General features: G+C 39.0%; 1 long non-coding RNA gene across 1 annotated transcript; it reads right to left on the minus strand.

The window, feature by feature from the left end:
- Positions 1-1,773: 1,773 nt before the first annotated feature.
- On the minus strand, positions 1,774-27,042 carry LOC131383476 (uncharacterized). The gene is made up of 4 exons (XR_009213521.1): positions 26,956-27,042; positions 2,700-2,824; positions 2,439-2,499; positions 1,774-2,061 (listed from the first exon to the last, which is right to left on the minus strand). It is a non-coding gene; the product is annotated as an uncharacterized LOC131383476 (long non-coding RNA).

A 27,042-nucleotide genomic window follows, 5' to 3' on the forward strand; every position in this document is an offset into this window, starting at 1 on the left:
CACATTCTTTACATTTATAGTGTTTCTCTCCAGGATACATTCTCTTGTGTGCCTGAAAGACTGTGTGAAGGCTTTTCCAAATTTCTTACACTCATAGGATTTCTCTCCACTGAGTCCTTTCATATATTCACTTTGTAGAGGAGAGTTGAACATTTTCCCATGTTTTTTACAGATTTCACTGCAGCAGGACTCCTTGTCTTTGCAATGAATTAGGTCAACTGAAGGCTTGCTCACAATGTTTACATTCATATGGTTTCCAACCAATGTAAGTTATTTCCTGTGTTCAAAAGAAACTGGGACAACACAGGGCTTTACAGCAGTGTTATATTCTAGCAGTTTATCTCCAGTATAAATTCTTTTATGCATTCACAATAAGTGGAACAACTGAAGGCTGTTCATTGTTTTCATTCTCAGGCTTTTTCTGCAGTCTTTTCATACCCTCAAAAGTGAACGGAAGAAATAAAGGCTTTTTCCACATTGTTTACATCCATAAGATTTCTCTCCAGTATGAGTTCTTTCATGTTTTTGAAAGGAACTTGAACAAGTGAAAGCTTTACCACATCCTTTACATTCACAGGGTTTCTCTCCAGTATGAATTCTTTCATTCACTTGAAAGGAACTGATTTGAATGAATGCATTACCACATTGTTTACATTCATAGGGTTTCTCTCCAGTGAGTTCTTTCATGTTTTTGAGATGAGCTTGAATTTCTGAAAGCTTCACCACATTGTTTACAATCATGAGGTTTTTCTCCAGTGTAAGTTCTTTCATGCAGTTGAAGAGAGCTTGAAAATCTGAAGGCTTTCCCATGTGGTTTATATTCATAAGATTTCTCTCCAGTGTGAGTTCATGTGGTTGAAGAAAACTTAAAAAACCGAAGGCTTTCTTTCCCACACTGTTTGTATTCATAAGGTTTCTTTCCAGTGTGCGTTTTCTCACGTTGTTGAAAAGCAGCTGAATAACTGAAGGCTTTACCACATCGTTTACATTCATAGGGTTTTTCTCCAATGTGAGTTCTTTCATGTTTTTGAAAAGAGCTTGAACAACTAATGGCTTTACCACATTGTTTACACTCACAGGGTTTCTCTCCAGTTTGAGTTCTTTCATGTTTTCGAAAAGAACTTGAACAAATGAAAGCTTTACCACATTGTTTACATACATAAGGTTTTTCTCCAGTGTGAGTTCTTTCATGCAGTCCCAGAGAATTAGAAAATCTGAAGGCTTTACCACATTGTTTACATCCATAAAGTTTCTGCCCAGCGTGGGTCCTTTCATGTGGTTAAAAAGAACTTAAAAAATGAAAGGCTTTGCCACACTGTTTACACTCACAGGGTTTCTCTCCCATGTGAGTTCTTTCCTCTTGTCTAAAAGAACTTGAACAACTGAAAGCTTTACCACACTGTTTACATTCATAGGATTTCTCTCCAGTGAGTTCTTTCATGTTTTTGAAAAGAACTTGAATACCTGAAGGCCTTACCACAATACTTACATTCATGGGGTTTCTCTCCACTATGAGTCCTTTCATGTCTTCAAAAAGCCTGGTAATATATAAAGGCTTTTCCACAGTGTTTACATTCATAGGGTTTCTTACTGGTGTGAGTTCTTTTATACATTTGGAGTAAATTGTGATAATGGAAGGCTTTCCCACATTCTTTACTTCACATAGTTTCTCTCCAGGATGCATTCTTACGTGTCCTGGACATTTTGTGTGATAAAGGAAGGCTTTCCTACATTCCTTACATTCACATAAGGTTTCTCTCTAATGTGTGTTTTTTCATGCTTGAAAAAGCAGTGGTGATAACTGAAGGTTTTCCCACATTCTTTACATTTATATGGTTTATCATCATATTCCTGATACTCGCTTTGTTTCTGTCCACCATGACATCTCCTGTGCCTATTAGGGGATGAATGCTGCATGAAGACTTTCCCATATGTGCTGCATTCATGTGGTTTTACTCCAGTAGAAGTTACCTTGCTCATATTAAGATACGTCATCTGGCTAGTGGTTTTCTACACTGAATACCATCTTTACTTTTAGAGAGTCTCTCAACCACCTGGCTGCTGTAAAAAATAAGTAGCACCTTATTAGTGGCTTTTTAAATTAATTATCTTGTGTTTATTAATAGGTATTATGATCATATTTTACCTATTTTCAGAAGAAGTATAGATTATCTGCCCTGTCTGAATTGTTTGAAAGTTAATATACTCAATGCTCTGGAAGATTTGATCATAGCTATTATCACAACAGTCACAGATGTGACTCTGAATATCTTTCAAAGTGATTTATTTTTAACACTCTGAGTATCTATGACATCTTAAAATATTTTTGGTGAAAATTTTGTAAGAATGAATACATTTGAAGCTATGCTTACTGTTTTGCCTGTTTGTTTCTGAAATTCTCTCATGGGCCACTAATTACTCTAGTGAATGCAACTCACCTTAGAATTCTCAGCCAGTTTTTGTGGTCATCTTCAATGTCCTGGTCTTTCTGCTTTTTCTCTAAAATGCAGATGCAGATACATGATAAATTATTACAAATTATAGAAAACTGTAACATTCTAGGCTCAGATTAGTTGTGACCCTGTCTTGTTTAAGCAGCAAAAGATTCCCTTTTTACATTTCAAATTTTAGAACACTGCTGTCGAGCAAGAAACGCCTTTTCTCTACTTAACTAAGTAGAGAAATGTTGATATCCTTACCTAGACAGACCAGGTTCTTGAAGATTGCCTGCATCACATCTCTGTAGTTTTTTCTGTGAAGAATCTAGTAAAGCCCATTCCTCCAGGGTGAAGTTCACAGCCACATCCTCAAAGGAGACTAAGTCCTAAAAGAACCCAGGTATGTTTATAGGAAAACGGGTGAGACTGGCAGTACTAGGAATCCATGCTCAATTCATAAACAGTTCACATATAATTCTGTGGTCTCCAAACATTTAGTGTATGACTTGGTTTTCAGAAATATGACTCTCTGTCCACATTCATTTCCTCATAAATTTAACACTATCATAAACACATGGAAATTACTTCTATTGACCATCTGAAGCCTTATTGTTCTCTAAAGGCAGACTGAAGACCACCTTAGAGAAGTAAGAGAAATGTTATATAAATGAAACAAATTTTAAGCCCATCAACTCTTTGTTTAAAAATGCTTGTATCTCATACCTTATGACATACCATATCATTCAGCTTTTCATGAAATATGGGTTCAAATCTGAACAAGGTTTTAATAAATAAATACACCTTTAAGAGCGTAAACTTTTTTTTTTCCTATGCCCATTCACAAACATGAGAAGCCAGGAGACTTGCAGAAAGCCAAATCATAACCAGCTGCTCGCCATGCTGTCCTGAAGGCCCCTGGGTCTCTGCAAGTCAATCATCAAACATCAACAAAATAAAGTCAGAGACTTCCAATTTCTTGTCTGACAAGTAAGGAACACGGAAGTTGTCATTCTCATCCATGCAAGTAAAAACTGAATAAATATAAAATCAATTATTCTCCATAGATCCAGTAAAGAATTGAGAGTCACAAGGCCAAGTTTTGTCTCAAAATTTGGGGGACAAAAATGAAAAGTAGCCATTTTGTATTCCCAGGATATGTGTTTTTTTTTTGAAGAAAGTATCGACAAAAAGAATTAAACTTTGTAAAATATTTTGAGATTTATTCTGACCCAAATATGAGTGACCATGGCCTGTGACATAGCCCTCAGGAGGTCCTGAGAGCATGTGCCCAAGGTAGTTGGGGTACAGATTGGTTTTATATATATATATAAAATTTAGGAAGGCATGACACATCAATTAAATATATTTAAGAAATACATTGGTTTGGTTTAGAAAGGCGGGACAACTCAAAACAGGGACTTCCTGGCTTTAGGTGAATTTAAATGTTTTCTAGTTGACAATTGGTTGAGTTTGTCTAAAGATCTGGGATTGACAGAAAGGAATGTTCAGGTTAAAGATAAAAAGATTGTGGTGACCAAGTTTTACTGTGCAGGGGAAGCTCGCAGATAGCAGACTTCAGAGAGAGCAGGTTGTAAATTGTTTCTTATCAGACTTAAAAGGGTGCCTGGCTCTTAGTTGATTATCTCCTGGATCTGGAAACAAAGGAAGGAAAACAAAGGGGGAAGGGGATTCTTTACAGAATGTGGATTTTTCCCACAAGAGACTTTGCAGGGCAATTTCAAGGTATGGCAAGGAAATATATTTTAGCATTAAATATTTTTCCTTATCTCATAATGTTATGCCAGAGTCAGACTGAAAAGTAAGTCACAATATATAGGGTCAAATAAAACCCATCTGATGAGAATTTATGGTTTGTAGGGCATGACTCCCTAGACCCCTTAGGTAGGAATTTGGGTAAGATAAAAAAAATCAGAGCTTAGTCCTCAAAGGTCTGTCCTCAAAAGAATCTATTTCAACAAAGCTTAACGTATTAAGATTTTGTCAAAGCTGAAGTGACCTGGGGGAAGGGACTGAGAAGCATGTATGAAGATCAAGTTTTTTGTGTTCTCAACATCAAATATATGGTGTATTTCCCAATATCACTTCTCCGACTCTCTGACACCAACTAAGTATCTTAAAATTTAATTCAATTCTGATACTAACCATCCGGAATTAGACTCCAGAGGTTAAGGCCTAGTCTTAGACAAGACTACTGCCATGTCAGATGCCAGCCACAAAATGAAGTACCCAGGCTATCCACACTTCTACACAGCCAACTATAAATCTAAAGGTTCCCACACTACCTGCTTATAGTCCAATAATTCACTAGAACTTCTCTCGGAACTCAGAAAAAGTGCTTTACTTAGTATTACCAGTTTATTACAAAACATACAACTCAGGAATAACCAAACGAACAAGGTGCACAGGTCAAAGTATGGGGAGACAGTGAGGAGTTTCCATGCACTTCCTAATTATGCCACCCTCATAGCACCCCAATGTGTTTACCAACATGCAACTTCTCAGAATCCCAACATTTATGAGGTTTGGAGGCTTCATTACATAGATGTGAATAATTAAATCACAGGACACTAGTAATAACTGACTCTCCAGCCCATTTTTTCTCCTCTGAAATTGGGGACTAGGGCTGAAAGTTCAAGGGTGGGTCTTTCTATGATCACCAATCCTCATTCTAAAGTTATGTAGGTCTCCATGAGTGGATAATTTGCAAACAATGTAGATCCTATCACCCTTATCACTCACGAAATTCCAAGGGATTTAGAGCTCTGTGCTAGGAATCACACACAAAGACCAGATGTATTTCTCATTCTACTGAGAGGTGACAGCATGCTGGCAGCCCTCGCTCGCTCTCTGCGCCTCCTTGGCCTCAGCGTCCACTCTGGCCACGCTTGAGGAATCCTTCAGCCCAATGCTGCACTGTGGGAGCCCCTCTCTGAACTACCTGAGGCCAGAGCCGGCACCCTCTGTGGGGGAGGTGTGGAGGAAGAAGCATGGGCAGGAACCGAGGCTGCGCGCAGCCCTCGCGGGTGGACGCAGGTGGGCGTTCTGGGTGGGTGCGGGCTGAGGGGGCCCCACGCTTGGAACGGCCGGCTGGCACCGCCGGCCCTGGGCAGTGAGGGGCTTAGCACCCGGGCCAGCAGCTGCGAAGTGTGCGCCGGGTCCCCCAGCACTGCCAGCCCGCCCGCGCCGTGCTCGAATTCTCGCCTGGACTCAGCCGCCTTCCCACAGGGCAGGGCTCGGGACCTGCAGCCTGCCATGCCCGAGCCACCCCCACCCCCGGCCCTGTGGGCTCCTGCACTGCCTGAGCCTCCCCGACGGGCGCCTCCCCCTGCTCCACAGTGCCCGGTCCCATCGACCGCCCAAGGGGTGAGGAGTGTAGGCGCATGGCACGGGACTGGCAGGCAGCTCCGCCCACAGCCCCATCACAGGATCCACTAGGCAAAGCCAGCTGGACTCCTGAGTCAGGTGAGGTCTTGGAGAACTTTTATGTCTAGCTAGAGGATTTTAAACTCATCAATCAGCACTCTGTGTCTAGCTAAAGGTTTGTAAACGCACCAATCAGTGCTCTGTGTCTAGCTAATCTAGTGGGGACTTGGAGAACTTTTATGTCTAGCTAGAGGATTGTAAATGCACCAATCAGTACTCTGTATCTAGCTCAGGGATTGTAAATGCACCAATCAGCACCCTGTCAAAATGGACCAATCAGCTCTCTATAAAATGGACCAATCAGCTGTCTGTAAAATGGACCAAGCAGCAGGATGTGGGTGGCGCCAAATAAGGGAATAAAAGCAGGCTGCCCCCAGCCAGCAGCGACAACCTGCTTGGTCCCCTTCCACACTGTGGAAGCTTTGTTCTTTCGCTCTTTGCAATAAATCTTGCTGCTGCTCACTCTTTGGGTCTGCACTGCCTTTATGAGCTGTAACACTCACCGTTGAAGGTCTGCAGCTTCACTCCTGAGGCCAGCAAGACCACGAACCCAGCAGGAGGAATGGATAACTCTGCACGAGAGGAACGAACAACTCCAGACGCACCGCCTTAAGAGTTGTAACACTCACTGCAAAGGTCTGCAACTTCACTCCTGAAGCCAGTGAGACCACGAACCCACCAGAAGGAAGAAACTCTGAACACGTCCGAACGTCAGAAGGAACAAACTCCGGACACACCATCTTTAAGAACGGTAACACTCACCATGAGGGTCCGTGGCTTCATTCTTGAGTCAGTGAGACCAAGAACCCACCAATTCCAGATACACTACCACAGAATATCACACCTCAGGGGCACAGGATCACTAAAAGACTAAGATCAAATCATAGGACTATAACATGTTTCCCATCCACCCCCATCTTACCAATGTCATTAGGATTTCTGTTTAAAAACAGCTGGATACAGTGAAAGTATATTTCCGCACATTCTAAACTTTATTGAAGTGTCTAAAGAACCCCAAAGGTGACCAGAAAGAGAAAATCAAGGACACCAAAGGAAATTGTGTCCTCTGATGTCTACAACTACTGAAAATAGAAAACACAATCTAAACCAGCAGGATAAACCTAAAACCTCACAATAAAGGCCTATTTACTTGTTTCTTTTTCCCAGTAAATCTTGTCCAATTTTCCAAAAAAAAAATTACAAGCAATACTAAAAAATTTTAAAAACAGAGAAGTGGCCGGGAACAGTGGCTCATGCCTGTAATTCCAGCACTTTGGGAAGCTGAGGCAGGCAGACTGCTTGAGCTCAGAAGTTTGAGACCAGCCTGCAATATGACAAGACCCTGTCTCTATTTTTTTAATTAAAAAGAAAAAATAAAATAAAAAACACAGAAGAGAGAGGTTAAGCACCAGAACTAGGTTCAAATATAGAAGAGATGTTAGAATGATCAGATCAGAAACATAAACCAGGCATGACTAATATGCTAAGAGTTCTCACAGAAATAGTGAAGAATATAAAAGAACAGATAAGCAATTTAAGCAGAGATATAAAAAAATGTTAACAAAGAATCAAAAGGTGATGCAAGACATAAAATACACTGTTACAGAAATGTCAAATACCCTTAGAGGTTTATCAGTACAGTGGAAATGTCTGCAGAAAGATCAGTGATCTTGAAAAACAGTCTAACCTGCCAAAACTGAAATGGCCGAGGTGGTGGGGTGGGGAGAAATGGCACAAAATTCAAGAACTGTTAAAAAGTTATAAAAAGTGGAACATACATATAATGGTAGTAAATAAACAGAAGAGATAACTGAAGCAATAATGACTGCCAATTTCCTAAAATTAATGACAGACGACAAAGCACATATATAATCTCAGAAAATGCCAAACAATATAAATATCCCCAAAACCATACCTTGGTTTGTCATATACAAACTGGAAAAAAATCATAGACAAAGAAACATCTTAAATGAAGTTACATGGGGGGAAGAAACCTCAACATCAGAGTTATAAACACATATGAAAATTAAACTGGGCTCGTTACAGAAACCAGGTAGGCAAAAAGAGATGGGAGTGAAATATTTAAAACACAAGAAAAAAAAAAACTACCCACATAGATTTCTGTATGGAGTAAAAATATCCTTCAAAAGTGAAGGAGAAATAAAAGTTTTCTGAGAAAAAAATAAGAAAATCTGTCACCAGTATACCTGCTTTGAAAGAACTATTAGAACAAATTCCTCACAAAAAGAAAATGATAAAATAAAACATTAGAGGAGAAATAAATGAAGGTAAAATAAAATTTTTCCTTAATCTAAGAGATGAAGGTTTATTCAAAATATAAACAGCCATAATGTATTTGGCTGCAATTTTAGCTTATGGATATATGATATGTATGACTACAATGTTTCAAAGGACAGAGGGGGAAGAATTGGTAATACTTTTTCATGAGGTATTTGCCTAACCAGTGAAGTAGTATAGTGTTAATCAAAAGAAAACTTGGGTTGATTGTGAACTTGTACTCCAAAATCAAACATAATCATTAAAACTCTTAAAAACAACAACAAACTATAATTGATATGCTAAGAGGGGAGGAAAAAATGGATTCAGGTCAAATGCTTAATGAAAGCAGAGAAGGTAGAAAAATAATGAAATGCGGAAAAAATTAAGAAGTAGAAAACAGTTTTAAAAAAAGTAGACATTAACCCAACTAAATCAATAATCACATTAAACACACGTTCTAAATACAACAAACAGAAGACAGATACTGTCATACTGGGTAAAACATTGCTGTCAAAAAGAAACCCACTTTAAATATAGAGAAACAGATACATTAAAAATAAAGGAGTGAAGAAAGATACAGCATGCTAACACTAACAAAAAGAAAGCTGACATAGCTGTATTTAAATTTTACACAAAGCTGACTTCACAGCATGGAAATCTCAGTGATAGAGGGGCATTACCTAGTGACAAAGTGGTCAGTTCACCAAGAAGACAAAGCAATCCTTGGTGTGTGTGTATATAAAAACTAAGTGGCAAAATAATGAGGCAAAACTGACGGAACTGCAAGGATAAATACATGTATCCACTAGTATAGTTGGAGACTTCAACAACCTTTTATTGCTATCAGAACATCTAGCAGGCAGAAACTCAGGAAGGACATCATTGAATAGAACATCCTCAAACAACTGGACTTAATTTAAAAACAGAATACTTCAACCAGCAACAGCAGAACATACATTCTTCTCAAGTTCACATGGAACAATTGACCAAGATAGCCCACATTCTGGAACATAAAACACATCTTAACAAATCTGAAATAGAAGTAACACAAAATACGCTCTCCAAATACTATGGCATCAAATCAGGAAATAATAATAGAGCTTAAAAACTCACAAATACATGGAAATTAAAAATCGTACTTCCAAAAAACATAGGGGAACAAAGAAATCTCAAAAGATATTTAAGATTACTTTGAATTCAATGAAAATTAAAATAATCAAAATTGGTGAAATGCAGCATTTTTGAGGAAAATTTACAATACTGAACACATGGTGTATACCTTAAAAAAATAAAAGTGGAGGAGCTAATTACACCCAAAGTAAGCACAAGACAATAAATAATAAAGACAAGAAATAAATAAAATTATGAAAAATCAATAGAGAAAAATCAACAAAAGCAAAAGCTGCTCTCGTGAAAAGAGCAGTAAAATTGACAAATGTTTACATCTGTAACGTAGGTAACAGAAAAAAACAAAAATTACTAATATGACAAATGAAATGCAGTTAATGAAAAAATCTAAGCACTTGACAAAATCTAACATCCATTTATGACAGCAAGTAGTTCCTCTTCTTGAGAAATATCTACAAGAAATCTGCAGTTAACATTATACTGAATGGTGAGAAACTATATGCTTTCCTGGTAACATGAGGAGCAAGCCAAGGAAAGCCCTTCCTAGCATTCCCATTTAACATTATACTGGAAGTCCTAGTTAATGCAGTAAGACAAGAAAAGGAAATAAGAGCTATACAAATTGGGAAGAAAGAAATAAAACTGTCTTTGTTGCATATGACATCACTGTCTACATAGAAAATCTCAAAACATTCCCAAGAACAAAGAAAACTCCTGGAACTAATGAGCGTATAGCAAAGTTGAAGTATATAAGGTTAATAAAAGTCAACTGCTTTCCTATACACGCACACTAAACTGTTCTTTGATAAAGAACCAAAGGCAATTCAATGGTGAAAAGACAGGTCATTTCACCAAATAGTGCAGAAAATAGTATACAGCTACATAAAAAATTAATCTAGACATAGACCTTACATGTTTCACAAAAATTAACTCAAAATGGATTACAGATATAAAATGAAAAACTTCTAGAACATAAGAGAAAATCTAGGTGACCTTAGGTTTGATGATGAAGTTTTAGATAATTGTTTAGCTTTGTTAAAATGAAAATCTCTTGCTCTGGGAAAGCTGGTGGAAGGGAATGAAAATATAAGCCACAGACTTGGAGAAATTATTTGCAAAACACTTATTTTATAAACAACTGGCATCCAAAATACCAAAAGAAGTATTAAAACAATAAGACAACAATCTAATTAAAAATGGGCAAAAGTTAAGAACATACACATCACCATTCAGATAGGGCAATAGAGAATTGGAAACAAAATTGAATGAGATCATTACACACTTATTGAAATGTCGACATTTCAAATCACAGAGAACACCAAATGATGATGAAGATGTAGAACAACAGAACTCCTCATTCCATGCTGACAGAAATGGAAAACTGTACATCTACTTTGGAATGTAGGCAATTTCTTAAAACATAAAACATACTTTTAACATCTGATCGAGCAATTGCGTTCTTAGTTATTTGCCCAATTGATCTGAAAACTTCGTGTCAAAATCTGCAAATGAATGTAATTTGTGTATCTGTTTCTAAACCTTAAGAGTGGCTCACGACTATAATCCCAGCACTTTGGGAGGCTGAGATGGGTGGATCATGAGGTCAGGAGATCGAGACCATCCTGGCTAACACGGTGAAACCCCATCTCTACTAAAAAATACAAAAAATTAGCTGGGCGTGGTGGTGGGCGCCTGCAGTCCCAGCTACTCGGGAGGCTGAGGCAGGACAATGGCGTGAACCTGGGAGGCGGAGCCTGCAGTGAGCCGAGATCGTGCCACTGCACTCCAGCCTGGGCGACAGAGTGAGACTCCGTCTCAAAGAAAAAAAAAAAAAAAAAGAGTAAGCCAAGACATCTATCAATGGGAAACTGGATAAACAATCTGTGGTGAATTCATAGGATGAATACTGTTCAGTGATAAAAAGAAATCAGGGATAGAGCCATGAAAATCATGGAGGAAACTTAGAAGTATACTACAAAGTGAAAGACAATCTGAAAAGGCTACATGCTATATGATTTCAAGTATGACATTCTGGAAATGACAAAACTATGAGAGAGTAAAACTATTTTTGCTTGTCAATGATTTGGGGATGACAGGAAGGGATGAATAAATAGGTGGAGCACAGAGGAATTTTAGGGCAGTGAAAATATTCTTAATAATGCAGAAATGATGGACTCCAGTCATTATACATTTGTTCAAACTACAGATTGTATAACAGAGTCAGTCCTAATGTAAACCATGGACTGTGACGCATCAGTATTGGTACATCAATTGTAACAGATGTATCACATTAATAAGATATAAAAAGTAGGACAAACTGTGTTGAGACAAGGGGTTATGTGGCAACACTGGACTTTCTCAATTTTTTCTAAACCTTAACTGCTCTAAAAAAAAAAAGTCTATTAGAAAAAGACAAAACAGATTAAAATAGGCTCACAACAATTCACTTCTGATAAATGACTGATGGACTGATGAATGAAATATGCAACCTTTTATGGAAATTTCATTAAAATTTGAACTTATTTTATTAATAGGCCATTACCGTGCTTTCTGAGCCTGAGACTGGCAAAGGCGGTGAAAGTTCCATAGAAAGCCTCGTTCAAAAGCCCATCCCTACATCTTCTGAGAAGTGAAATGAGAGCCTTGGTTAGTATCCATAGCATCTGGAATGCCGATGTGAATAAGGAGTGTACTGAAGGATCACACACAGTGGACTTGTTACATGTAGAAATGTGTTAACTTGGTTTATATTTTGGGAATCTATGAAGTAAGAGATATCCAGAGTGTTTTCTTTTTACCACAAAGGGGCAACTCAAGACAATCACCCCAATGTGTGTAAACATGTGCAAATGAGGCTCATTGTTGGCCAGTGCAAAGATGACTGCGAGGTGTTTGGTCAGTTATGCTGATTCTTAGATCTGGTCATTTACCCAGGTCTATCCTGATATAGGAATAAAAATCAGTCACCTATCTGATGAGAGCTCCATGATGTATGAAAGTGGCAATGTTGTCCATAAAGTCGGCAAAATCCCTACTGTTTGTCACTTGGTAGCAAGGTGGCTAGGCGAGGGGAGACCTGTTCCAGCAACATATGTGGCAAAGGACTGAAAGGAAGCCATCCCCTTCTGCAGGGAGGACATGCTGAAGGTTAATGCTTGGCTCCATGTCAAAAAGACTCTCGGGAATGGTGGTGTTTCCAAAACCCAAGGCAGTTGAGTAGAATCACATGGTCTGGACCTAGGAGAGCTTATTTTTATAAAAGCACAGTACAGAGTGGTAATTGCTGCTCTAACAGCACACTGTGGAGCTGAGGACAGTATCTTCCATCAGAAGCCTATGGTAACTTATGACCATCATGGGTAAACTCCAGGAGGCATGAGAGGAGGTCGCTAAAGCCTCTATAGATAGGGAGTCTGTGAGGGCACCAACAGGAGTGCCTGTCATATGGCAATTTTAAACAGAGACTAGCGCCCTTGTAGTAGGGGCGCACATTCAAAAAGAGCCAATTTGCAAATCACAGCATAAACAGGCTTAAGTAAAATTTGTAAAGGAGGACTATGTTGCCTCCAAAATATTTTTAAAAACCTAAAAGATATTGTCGGAACTGAGAAAAACAACAGCTATTTCTTCATGATGTCAGGCACATGGCAACCCTCTGGTTACCAAATAATTTCTAAGAATTTAACCTCGGTGTCACCCTGGACAAAGGCAATGGCTGCAATTAAGATCTTGCCTACAGAGACTGTAACAAACGCAAGGCCTCTGAGAGTCCCTGATGGCACCCAGGTAGAAGTATATCGTGTCCCTTCAAAAATGAAGGGAAACATCAGGTAAGATAATGTTGAAAAGTAACTGATCAGAATAGACATGGCTAAATCTGTGATAGCAGGGTATTTACCAACTGCTGATTAGATGGAGTCAGTCATTTCCATAATGTTGGGTACTGGGTACAGGGGCTTAATGGATGTGACATCATCAAGGTTGTAGTAATCCAGTAATCTAATAATGAGTAGCCACTTATTTTTCCAGGTTTAAAAACAGGCCAAATTGGGCTGTTAAAAGAAGCACTAGGGACAACTACCTCTTCACTACACAGGTTTGTACAACGGGTTTCAATTCTTGAAGGCTCTAATTAATACTGGGCCATACAGAATTTAATGGTGGTGGTGGGGGGGGGTGGGATGCGGCAAGAGGTGGTAAGTTCCCTGGGTTCCATTTTGTTAAGCCAATTTGAAAGTACTAACATATTAATGTGATTTTAGTTTATGACTCATTGATTCAGAGCTTCTCTTCTCACTAGGAAAATATTTTAGGATAACGAGTGCTATGACCATGGGGAATTTAAGCAAGACAACAATTCTGATGCTTATGGCAAGGCATAATTATTTGTCCTCTATTTAATATTCAGTAACTCCTCTAAGATTACATGGTATACTTACATTTAGTGGGATCTCCAGGTATAACTTTAATTCATGTCTCAGTACTGATTAATCCCATGAAGGACTGTCAATTAGTGCATTACAGCAGATGTTAAAATTAATTCAAAACCTATGCTGTATAAGTCCAAAAGCCATATGCAATACCCCTTTATCTTTTTTGTTGTGTAATTCTTTTACTATATTTTGGATTTCCAATTAGGTGGCTAATCTTGCTTTGTCTTGAATGCCTGGTCCCCAAAGAATGCCCTGAGTGATGGGGCAGAACCCACCCATTTTATGCAGATTCAAAGGCTGACAAGGTTTTGGCTGATGCCAACCTAGGAAGCCTGCAGAGCCAGAAAGGCTCATACCAAGCAGGGTCTTGACTTACGAGACAGTAGTTGGCAAAACAAATTTTCAATTTGGCAGAAAGAAAAGGAAGTCGATTATTGCATAGTCTCAATTCCTATGGCTGGTGAAGGTTGGAAATGGAAATATCTATTATTAAGCAACTTTATAAAGTTGCAACTAATATTTCATAATGTGGGATCTAGGAAAGAAAATTAAGCAAGCTTGCCAAAGGGCTCACCACCCAAATACACTAGTGTTGAGGATCCATGATAACCAACAGTTGGCGTCAGAAAAAGACACCCTCTACACACCCCTGAGGATATACAGTTGGACTTGAGGGACCCTAAAAATGGTAAACTTTTACATACCAAAACTCCACAAGAAGAAATACCTGCATCTTTAATGCAAAGTACCTCACAGATAGAGAGGGATCACCAGAAAGGCAGAGTTAGCTCACAGAATCCTAAGGAAAAGTAAATCCTTTCAGATGTAACTTTCAGAGAGGAACCTCTGGGACCAAAGGACCCCCATCCAGAGGACCCAGGAGATTATGAAGACCCCTGAGGAGGGTATAGGCATCAAACACTATAATAAAAAGAAAGAGTTATATATTATAACCATGGAAATCACAGACCTCAGGACATCAGTGAGGACAGAGAATACACCAGGAGGAGAATTTATAAAAAACAATAGATTTTTGCCAAAGACAGACCATAGACTGGCTCCTCCACCTATGGGATAATGGAACAAAATACCATGACACTATCAGGCACAGAAATGCATCAAATCACTGCATTAGCAGAAAACCCATCAATAAATCATAATCACCCAAGACGTGCCACATCCCTCTGGGACTGGATCACATTAGCCTGGAGATCTGTCCGCCCATACTCAGACCCAACAAAATTCAGAGATGAAATCAAATGGAATGATTTAACACAGGCACAAAGAAATATAAGGAAATCATGTATTTTAGGAACCAAAAGGAGCATAGCCTCAAAAATAGACACAAACATTAAAAAGGATATAAATATAGGAGACTGGAAAGATAATGACTGGCCTCCTGAAAGAACTATTAAATACTATGGGCCAGCCAACTGGGCAGAAGATGGAACATGGGGATATCATACCACCATTTACATGATCAACCATATCATAAGGTTACAGCCTGTTCTTGCAATGATAACCAATGAAACATCAAGGGCTTTAGGTTTGCTGGCAGTGCAAGCCACAAAAATGAGAAATGCAATTTATCAAAATAGGTTGGCACTAGATTACCTCTTGGCCTCAGAAGGAGGAGTATGTGGGAAGTTAATTTAACAAACTGCTGTCTAGAAATTGATGATAAGCTGTCATGGAAATCACTATGAGGATGCAAAAGTTGGCTCATGTTCCAGTCCAAACCTGAAAAGGTTGGTCTCCAGGCTCCCTCTTCGGAGGATGGTTTTCATCTTTTGGTGGATTTAAAACCTAATAGGAGGCTTTATCTTAGGCGGATGCCTGATACTCCCTTTTAATCAGAAGTATTCAGTCAACTATAGAGGCAATTGTAACAAGACAAACTACCACCCAAATAATGGCTTTAACTAAGTACCAGCCTCTACCTGAAGAATATATGCCATCCCATGAAGAAATGGATAATAGTGGTGCTTTCTATAAAAACTCATTCATAAAAAGCACCAAAGGGGGGAATGAAGTAGAGAGTTAAAGAAAATCAAAGCTTCTCTACCATATAACAAAAATTGCTATTTAAAGTTTAAGATGAAATGGGCCCCAAATAGCCCAACCCCCAAGTAGGAGTTAAGAAAGAATACTACTTGCTTCTCTGTGAAACAGTAACCATATCTACCCTCCGCATATTTTGTAAGTTCTGTAAGTTCCTATTTTTCTTGATGTGCAGCTGCAAGGTCACAAGACAGATAAACACAAGCTACAAAACATGTTTTTCCTAAGATGTACGAAATGTCACAAGATGATTAATCGTTTGCTCTCGCTTCTGTAAGCCCGCTTCCTTCTTCACATTTTTCCCACCTTGGGATGCATAAAAGGCACTTGCCTTCTTTGTGCTCAGTCTTTCTGGACGCGAGTCTGCTGAGCTGGTGTACACCTTAAGTAACAAACCCTCCTGTGACCCTATCTGTCTCTCCAGTTTTCTGATTTCCCACTACAGGGAAGGCAAAAAATACCAATTTAAAAGATTACCATAACGATATTTAAACAGGCCAATGATGGCTCACTCCATTTTATCATCACACATGGGCCAATCAAATAGTACACAATGATAATAAAATCATACATAGACAACAGTATAATGGTAAACAATGACCATAAAAAGATTAAGGAAAATCCCAATAACACGTTTAAGATCACTGAGATGGGGCCGGGCACGGTGGCTCACGCCTGTAATCCCAGCACTTTGGGAGGTCAAGGCAGGCGGATCATGAGGTCAGGATTTCGACACCAGCCTGACCAACATGGTGAAACCCCATCTCTAATAAAAATACAAAAAAAAATTAGCTGGGGGCGGTGGCACTTGCCTGTAATCCCAGCTACTCAGGAGGCTGAGGCAGGAGAATCGCTTGAACCCAGGAGGCAGAGGTTGCGGTGAGCTGAGATCGTGCCACTGCACTCCAGCCTGGGTAACAGAGCAAGACTTTGTCTCCAAAAAAAAAAAAAAAAAAAATCACTGAGATGGACTATTAATATGGACAAAACTACAGGCCCACACAATAATTACAAATTTTGGGGAGTTCAGTGGTCATCACAAGAGAGAAAAAAACCCAACCACAGTAATAGATAAGGTAAAAGCCTGCAAGGCAGCAAACAACAAACAGGAAGCACAGAGAATAATAAGGTTATCTGGATACTGGAGACAGCATATACCTTATTTAAATATCATCCTGAGACAGCCATATAAGATAACTAGGAAATCCCAAGACTTCACATGGAGGCAAGAACAAACATAAGTACTCAAAACGCTCAAAGACTATATCACCACAATGCAAACACTGAATTACTCATCTCCAGATTCCTAAGTCAGCTTGGTAATTCTGATGAGTGATTAACATGGAACACAGCCATTATGGGAAAAGAGACCATATTCTACATCCTTCCCGCTGGTCAAATTTTGGAAAACAAAATTCGCATACTCTAATAATAATTACAGTCCATTTGAAAAATGCATATGGCTCACATATAAAGCCCTCCAAAACACTGAGCCTCTGACTGGCAACAACATTACAATTAGATGCCATATGCCTCTCCATCACTGGATAAAATTGAGTCCTGAAAAAATGACAGGTATCCAAATTAATCCAAAGCTGTTCACATGGCAATGGTACATCCAACGTTGAGATACTGGCTTTAAGGGTCAACTGCATCTCCTCATGGCGAAGACTCACAAAACTGAAATAGACCTCCCAGAATTATTCCAGGGACAGTGAGAATCCAAGCCAATATAGAAAAATGGGGCCCAGTCTGGTCTAATGTCTTGCCTAACACCTGGTTTACAGATGGAACAGCCTCCAAGACTCAGGCCAGAACCAATGGACAGCAGCAGCACTCAGTTCCCAGGACCAAACAATCCTGAAGGAATGAGGTAAATCACTTTTCTGTACAACATGCAGAACTGATTGCAGCTGTCCTGGAGTCAGACACTCAATATCAGAAAAACAAAAGAAAATTTACATTTTCACAGACTCATGAGCAGTCACAAATGGCACAGCCCTATCAATGGTCACATAAATGGAAACAAAATAATTTAAAAATCAATGGTAAAAACATATGGTCCAAATCTCACTGGGAGGAAGTATATGAATTATCAAACGAAATTAAGATATTTGTGACACATTTTGATATTGCCACACTGAAATGATAATTCAGAGACCATAAAACTTAATAGCCAGTAGATACATGAACAAGAAACATAACCATTGATACACAAAGCACACCTAAATTAAAGCGACACAGAAATCCAGACAACTCATGGAGATATTCATCACCACCTCTACAACTTGGGAGAAAATCAGACTATGAATGGGAAATACCACAGGTACTCCACACAATAGTTATAAAAAAAAACAGGAGATGACTTTAAAATTAAACAGACACCAAAAGCAGTTTATATTCTATAAACACAATTACATAAGCAAAAAGGACATTTAGGCATACACTGTACAAATGGCTGCAGACAGAAATTAAAAGGTGATGTGGCACCAAATTAGAAAGGCTATGGCTAATCATGAGCAATGTAAAACATAGACAATTACAGATGTACTAAACCCAAAGACAGATCTAAACCTGACACCTTTAACTTCTGCTTACAAATAGATTTTATGGGATCATTAAATCACCCTACCTGCAAAAAATATGCAGTAACAATGACGGACACATATACAAGGATTGGTACAGCAATAGTGGCTAGCCCACCATCTGCCAAATCTAACATTTCAGCCGTAGGAAATTGGGCAGCTCACTGCAGAGCCCCTAAAATAATTGAAAATGATCAGGAAACTCATTTGACATCAAAGGCTACACAAGCACTGGTAGAGTGATTGGGTTTACAATGGTATTTCCCCCTATCCTATAGCCTCGCAGCAGCAGAATGGAGAGATTTAATGGATTAGTAAAAAGATAATTAAAAACCGTAGACAAAATGAGCACATTCCAAAATGCTCTTAACCTGGCATGTTTTAACTTAAATCAAAGAGAAAGTCTCCTTAAGAGCAACCCCCACTCATCTCTTAATCAACTGATCTTAATGGTCATAAGAATAAGGAAGAACATGATGCAAATATTATACCTTACAAAATGAGCATGAGACTAAATGACAACACTATCCCCAAGAGCACACTGTAATCAACGGACACAGAAATACTTATGGGACTGCAGGAAAAAGAGGAGAGTAAAAATTACACAAAATTCACAGCCTTTCTCCAAATTCTCACCTGACCTAGATTTGTTACCATACTTTCTGCAATATTGGTACTACACCGTTTTCTTCTAGTCACTGCATTAATATTTTCCTTGAGAATAACTGAAGGTGTACTTCAATTCAAGCCAATTTTACTAGACATTAAGCTAATATCTTAAACTACAGCATTACTTCTAGCCATCATTGGAATAAATACTTTACTCAAGACAACAACATAGCTACAAATTTGTGTAGCTTCTCAACTGGTCTCACCACCTTTCTCATTCACTTCATACTAGCCATCATAGTAACTTTATTGTCTTGTTATTGCCACCACAGAGATTGTAACTAGATAAACCAGAGTACCATAAGAACAGACATCTCAATTGCAGACAAATTATAAATTACACTATCTGCTTACTTAGCACAGTATTGATTAGTAACTTGCAGACCAACAGCTATAGGGTACTTCCAGCACTCAGACTTAGCTTTTCTAAGATCACCTTTAGCCTAAGATCTCCATCACCCCTGTACATCTTACCTTATTCACCTTCTTCACTGTCAGCCTCTTCACCACCTAGGGTCTTCAGAATCATCTCATCAGATTTACGTGAAGAATTAGCTGCAGTGGGCTGGCCCAATTAAGTAGGCCCAGAATGGAATGTCAGACCATTTCAGACCAGACCTTGTAGAACCTAGGTGCCACAACCAGTTTTCTGCTCCTTATATTTGTAAACTAAATGCAGCCTTAGGAACCATTCAAGGCTTAGCTGAACATACCGACCCTGAGGACTGGAGTGGCCTCGCTTGGCTACTAACCTACTATATAAGTTGTATTGCTAAACTGCTTAATATGAGATAAGAAAATCCATATAGTTACCTTACTTTGTTTGATGCATCCCAACCTAATCTAGCAGCCATACCACTGCTAGAAGCAACCCTCTACCACACTGTCAAAGAAAGAAGTGTTTCAGGCTGGGCACGGTGGCCTGTAACCTCAGCACTTTGGGAGGCCCAAGGAGAGAGGATTGCTTGAGTCCAGGAGTTCGAGACTAGCATGAAAAACTGGCAAAACCCCATCTTTACAAAAAAGTAGCTAGGCATGGTGGTGCATACCTGCAGTCCCAGCTACTCAGGAGGGAGGCTGAGGTGGGAGAATCTCTTGAGGCAGAGGTTGCAGGGAGCAGAGATCACCACTGCACTCCTGCCTTGGCAATAGTGTTAGACCCTGGCTCAAGAAAAAGAAAAAGTATAAGATAAAATTTTTACCTTTTTTTTTTTTTTTTTTTTTTTTTTGTGACGGGGTCTTACTCTGTCACCCAGACTGGAGTGCAATCTCGGTTCACTGCAACCTGCACCTCCTGGGTTCAAGTGATTCTCCTGCCTCAGCCTCCAGAGTACTGGGATTACAGACAAGCGCCTACCACCAGGCCCAGCTAATTTTTGTATTTTTAGTAGAGACGAGGTTTCACCATGTTGGCCAGGCTAGTCTCAAACTCCTGACATCAGTTGATCCACCCATCTCGGCCTCCCAAATCGCTAGGATTACAGGTATGAGCCATCACACCTGGCTGATAAAATTTATCTTAATCTGTAGATCTTAAACATCCACAGAGTACTATATCTTGATTTGCAGCATTATGTTTAATGCTTACATATCAAATAATATCAAACATAGGCTTGAAGTAGATTAAAATATTTTAGGAGACACACATGGGAAATAGCAGAAACTATTACTACCACTAGTACTACTTCCTTTCCTACTATTATTATTCTTTTTTTTTTTTTTTTTTTTTTTTGAGAGAGGTTCTCACTCTGTTGTCCAGGCTGGAGTGCAAGCTCACTGCAGCCTCCATTACCTGGGATTAAGTGATCCTACTGCCTCAGCCTCCCAAGTAGCTGGAACTACAGGCAGACATCGCCACACCCAGGTAATTTTTTTATTTTTTGTAGATACGGGGTCTCACTTTGCTGCCCAGGCTGATCTCGAACTCCTAGGCTCAAGTGATCCTCCCGCTTCAGCCTCCTAAAGTGCTGGGATTAAAGACATAAACCACCACACCCAACCAGCCTACTACCATTACTCTTAACACAACCATAAAAATTCCTGAGCCATGAACACATACATGTCCAACAATGCCAAGATTACACAGCACCTAAGATCACAGGATTACCAGAACACGTTCCACAATACATACTTTATGAAAATATATCATTTTTTGAATTGCTAGAAGGTCAGGGGTCTCATTTAGGCTATTTTGTTCATATTTGTTTGACCCAAAACAATGTCTGAAGAGTTTCCACACACGTTCAGCCAAGGCGTCTTTATAAACACTTTGCATATACTCCTAAACACATCTTAGAAGAATGCATAAATGACAAAACGATTTGTGACCCACCCAACTTAACATAGGTACAATCAAGCAAGAATTCAGTCACATCTCAAACCAATGGAGAGGAAACATAATAGATAGAGAAATGCTAATAGAAACAGACACATGAACCGATTTACATAAAAAGCAATATATTAGACTGAACACCAATCCTAGTACCACAGAGAGAACCATATATTGGAGGATCTAACATGACACGCTTAAATATGATAGTATACTCCTACAAGTTATTTGTTAATACTTGGCACAAATTCTAGTACCATCTCAGACTTGAAAGAAGGATTATGATTACGAAGCAGATCCAAGAGATGATACAACACCGGACATAGCTACCACACCAACTACTTCATATTACATACACCCACGTTTCAGATCTCCACAGGAAAATATCTACCGAGATACACATTAGACTATGACATAATAACAGCAGGAGAGGATCAGACACTATAACTATTATCTAGCTAACTTTCCTAACTTTCAGTTTTTTGGAAACTTCCGCGTTCCCCCACTTTGTTTATCCTATGATTATTATGCCAAAAGCCAAAATTATTTGACAGGATTACAACTCTTTAATATGGCTAAAAAATTATTACCAGCAGAATCAGACTGGAAACAAAGACGACATCGAAGAATCTTAACTGATCCTATCACTCCACATGCACTACTTTTGAAACACTCACTAAAACAACACAACATTATGTAGATAGAGCTTGTCCTGAATATAAGTATACTTGCTTTCAAGGATACCAATTAAATACCACAAATGAGGAACTCACAAAAAGAATGTGTAGAATTGACACTACTCAATATATATGTATTTTAAGAGACAATCAACATTAACATGTTTCACATCAACATACCTTAGAGCTATATTTCATTATCCAACGGGGGAAGAACCTTATCCCTCACTCATTCTTCAATATAAGTTACTTACTAAAATGGCTACACATGGCAAGGCCAACAGGTTTCGCAAACCAAACTGAACCAATGGAAACAGCATAATTCAGAATTTGGCATAATACAACACATGCTAAATTCACAGCATAGATGGCAAACTTGGCTATAATACATCCAAGCTACCTAATATTGTGTTGTTTTAGTGTGTGTTTCAAAAATAGTGCTCGTAAAGTGACAGGATCAGTTAAGATTCTTCAGTGTAATCTGTGTTCCCTATCTAATGCTGCTGGTAAGAATTTTTTAGCCTTATTAAAGAGATGCAATCCTGTCAAATAATGTTGGCTTTTGGCATAATAATCATACACTGAACAAAGTGGGAGAAGTTAAAGATTTTCTAGAAAATGGAAACAGATACATCATCATAACTGAAAATGCGACTCTTTGGTGGAAACTAGAACAGGCTCACTTTGGAGGCAACCACGAAAACCACACTGGTACCCAATAATCACAGGAGATACAACGTACAGAGTCCCTACTCAAAATACTGATTCCTGGAAGTCAACATCTTCCAGAAATCCATGATAGTCCTAGGCACCACTAGAGACAAGCATTTTTTATAAACTATAACAAAATGGGAACAATATTCACATGTACTTACATACCAGATACCTACAATATGCTTTTTTTTGAGACAGAGTCTTGCTCTGTCACCCAGGCTGGAGCGCATTGGCACGATCTTGGCTCACTGCAACCTTTGCCTCCTGGGTTCAAGTGATTCTCATGCCTCAGCCTCCAGAATGGCTGGGATTACAAGTGTCAGCCACCATGCTTGGCTAATTTTTTGGTATTTTTAGTAAAGACAGAGTTTCGCCATGTTGGCCAGGCTGGTCTCGAACTCCTGACTCAAGTGATCGGCCCTCCTTGGCCTCCCAAAAGTGCTGGGATTACAGGCGTGAGCCACCATGCCCAGCCTACAATCTTCTATTATCTAACTTACCACTAGTACTTGGATCATTTACACCCACATACAAAACAACAGAAATTATTAGCACATTCTTTACACAAAATGAACCAAGAAATATGACTGTATTAGACAAATTTACTGACAAAACCAAATATGTACAAAATTAACTTATTTTTCAAATGTGCCCACTGGAAATTCAGGATGATTTAAACTTTTATTTTGAATATGTAGACAGAGAAAACATACAATTTAAATCAATTGGCTAATGAAAACACTAGGAACTAAAACAAATATGGATAAAGTCACAACCATAGACCTAAGTATGTTAAATTATTTTTTCTCCATAATCCAAACATCCAATGGATCATGAATAAAGGTTTCGTGGTCATCCCAACACCCTATTTACCAAAATGCCACCACAGTAGACTCCCACTTACCTATACTTATAGTTGAAGACATTTCTTCTATAAAATGCTATGTTAAACCCTGAGTCCCTGGACCATGAATAATTGACAGGGGAAGCCAGAACTCCATACATTGCTGAAGAACACCCACTGGAAAGCATAGTGAACCAAGGGAATAACAAACCCACCACCTACATTATTAAAACCAAATTTAGTTGAACCCATCCTAATTAACCCATTAAGATTAATTTACAAATCAATACCCAGCAGAGTCGAAATTATTTTTCAAAAAAGAACAAATTAAAGTCACATAAATCCAACCATAATGTATACAATTTGAGAAACCAGAATTTGAGAAATAGCTCATTTTACCAAACTTACTGTCACAAGATAAATATTATTTAAGAAAAGTGCTACAAATATTTGCAGCAATTGAAATTATTTCAAACTTAGTCATTTCAGTAATAACAAGAAGCAGAAATTCAGAAAGTTAAAAGACCTATTTTATTTTAAACATAAACTTAACTCATACATGTAAACTGCCACATCCACATTCTCATCTATCTCACAGACATTTAATAAAATACAACTGATGACTCATAAATAACCTCACAGAGTATCAAAAGGATTCAATTACAATATTGATCACAAAGTATGCATCTTAAAAACCAACCTCTCTACATTAAGAAACTTTATGGTGAAAAACTTACTGCAAACACAATGTACTAGGCACAGTACTTTACTAACTCAGACTTAGAATGACATAAGAAATACAATACAATGCAGAAAATTATTTACATAAAATTGGGACAAGGCAGCTACAGATCAACTGAATACATCCAAACCTTCAGGATGTGACGATTCGGGGCAATGTTTATCAAATCTGCTCAAATTAAGCGGAGGAGACTCACTACTAGCATAAAAGACACAACCTACAAATAACCACCTGAGAAAGACCATTATTTATTGATGGTTATCTTGTACAAAATGAATTAGTATTCCAATGGTCAAATACTACACCTTTCAGAATATAGTAACTAAACTAGACTACTCACCTATCAGCATCACAAAAATACCCACAATGACTCCAGACTTAGGAAATTTCCATTGGATAATCTGCTCAGAAAACAAACAAAACAAACAAAAACACTAACCTATTATAACCACATAAGAAAATCACAACACATACTTACAATCAGAATGTATCCAACTGGTATTTGTCATAAACATCACCCTCACAAACACTTCAAAACTTACCATTTACATGAAAGAAATGGCGTAGGGATTTTCCATCATCATAGCCCTCCAACATACAAAAAATCTCTTGGATAGACATCACACAGATAAACACATACAAAGAAATTTCAAAGTACTTGAACAAGCTCGTAATAAATTCTATACAGAATTAGCACAACTAAAACATACCACTGAGGCACTAACATATGGTATAGCAGTACTAAACACAAAATATTAGGTTGGTGCAAAAGTTACTTTTGAGTAAGTTACATTTGAGAAAGACCTAGATGGCTTACATAAAAGATGCACCTACCTCAAAATGTTCAAAAAGACCTTCAGCCACATTAGTGAAGGCTCATAGTAAGATTGGAATCTGATAAATACATTAAAAATTGGATTCTGGAATTGATCTAAATATCTTTGGGACCATTTACAGAACTTTGTCATCTTCACTGTAACAATCTTCTTTGCCCACTATAAAACCCGTGTCAGCCTCTGTAAAACAATTTGTGAACAAGCTGGCAAGAAATTAATTACCAAGGCGGCTTGGTATTTTTCATTTTTGAGTGTGAAGTTTTTATCTATAACATTTATATATTGAGTATGCTACTATGTATGGTTGAGCCTGCGTGCCTGTGGCTCTACCGAATGAAGTAGTACTAAGGAGAATTGCCTCTTAGGGAGCTGCACATACTTTGTGGCTTTTACGGTTGGATATACATCAATAAAAGCTTGACTTTGTGTTAAGACACAAATGTGCCTAGACGTGGTTATGTCTGACCTTGCGCCGCTCGGAACACTAACACTGGGGGATATTTTCAGGAATGAGTATTTTAATACACTGGGGAATAGGGATCAATATATTCAGTGTAGTAGGATTTTCATGAATATACAGATGCTTGTCGTAACTTCCCTCCTATCCGTTAAAATAGGAATTCAATTGCCTAATGAACAGTATAGCCTTTAAAACTTCAAAATTTTCTAAGGACTACATTGCACATGCAAAGTGATATTTTTTAAAAAGTACGTAAAAACTTAAGTACCCTGATCTCACATCTTGAGGTTCTCACTCCAAAAAAGAACAAAAATTGCTCGTTCCAGGCTTTTCTTGCTATACCGACATTTCGCAGGCAGTTCACATTTTCCCCCAAGAAACTAAAAATTCGTACATATTCACACAAGGGAATAAAATTAACGGAGGCAATGTGTGATCAGGGAATTCAAAGGGAAGAAACAAAAACTTTCTAATCAGTTCAGATAAGGACCCTGCTTCCCCATCGTTAAAAAAGGAAAACCCACATTCGAAAGGTCAAACACATCCCCAAGCTTGTGAGCAGTGACCCTTAGAGACGGGGTCAGGCCCTGGTGATGAGGGTAGGGGCATCTGAGCAGTCACAGCAGGAGCTCTGGAAGCTCCTCCTGTCCCCTGGCAGTGAGGTAATGCTACACCCCAAGCTTCATTTCTCACAAGTGAGGAAACTCCCTAGATTCACCTTAAGGTTTTAACCCAAACGTTGCTGAAGAACACCCACCGGAAAGCACAGTGGACCAAGGGAATAACCAACTCGCCACTTAATTATTGGAAACCAAATTTATTTGAACCCATCCTAATTAACCCATTAACTTACAAATCCAGCACCCAAAAAGAGTCAAAATATTTTTCAAAAAAGAACAAATTGAAGTCACATAAATCCAGCCACAATGTATACAATCCATTTGGGGACTCAAACGGATTCTCAAACGCAGGAACACCGCAGGCAGAGCAAGGATGCTTCCCCGACGACTGCACAAAGGGGACACGCGGGGCTGAGGGCGCAGCGATGCCCAGAGTCGGCCGAGGAAGCCGCGCAGGGACCGGACGGGATGGGACGCTGTGGCCCGGCTGCCCTGCCAGCCCCGGATGAGAGGCCCAAGGGCCAAGCTGCGCCCCCAGTGCACTCGCGTCGCAGAATCCCGGGCTGACCGCGAGGAGGCCTCGGTCCGCGGCCACAGCCGGTTCCAACCAGACCCTTCACCTCGGTATACCCGGCCACACACTACTTCCCAGCTTCGAGGGTGTCCCAGTGTCCTCCCTACGGATCTCTCAGTACCTGCAGGTCACAGTGCAACAAAGGATGCCCAGAGCCACCTAGGGCTCTCCGGAGCAGATGAAAAGACCGCGCCAGAGTCGGAAGCCA

This window comes from Hylobates moloch, unplaced genomic scaffold (assembly GCF_009828535.3).
Source record: "Hylobates moloch isolate HMO894 unplaced genomic scaffold, HMol_V3 SCAFFOLD_5, whole genome shotgun sequence".
NCBI classification, from domain to species: Eukaryota; Metazoa; Chordata; class Mammalia; order Primates; family Hylobatidae; genus Hylobates; species Hylobates moloch.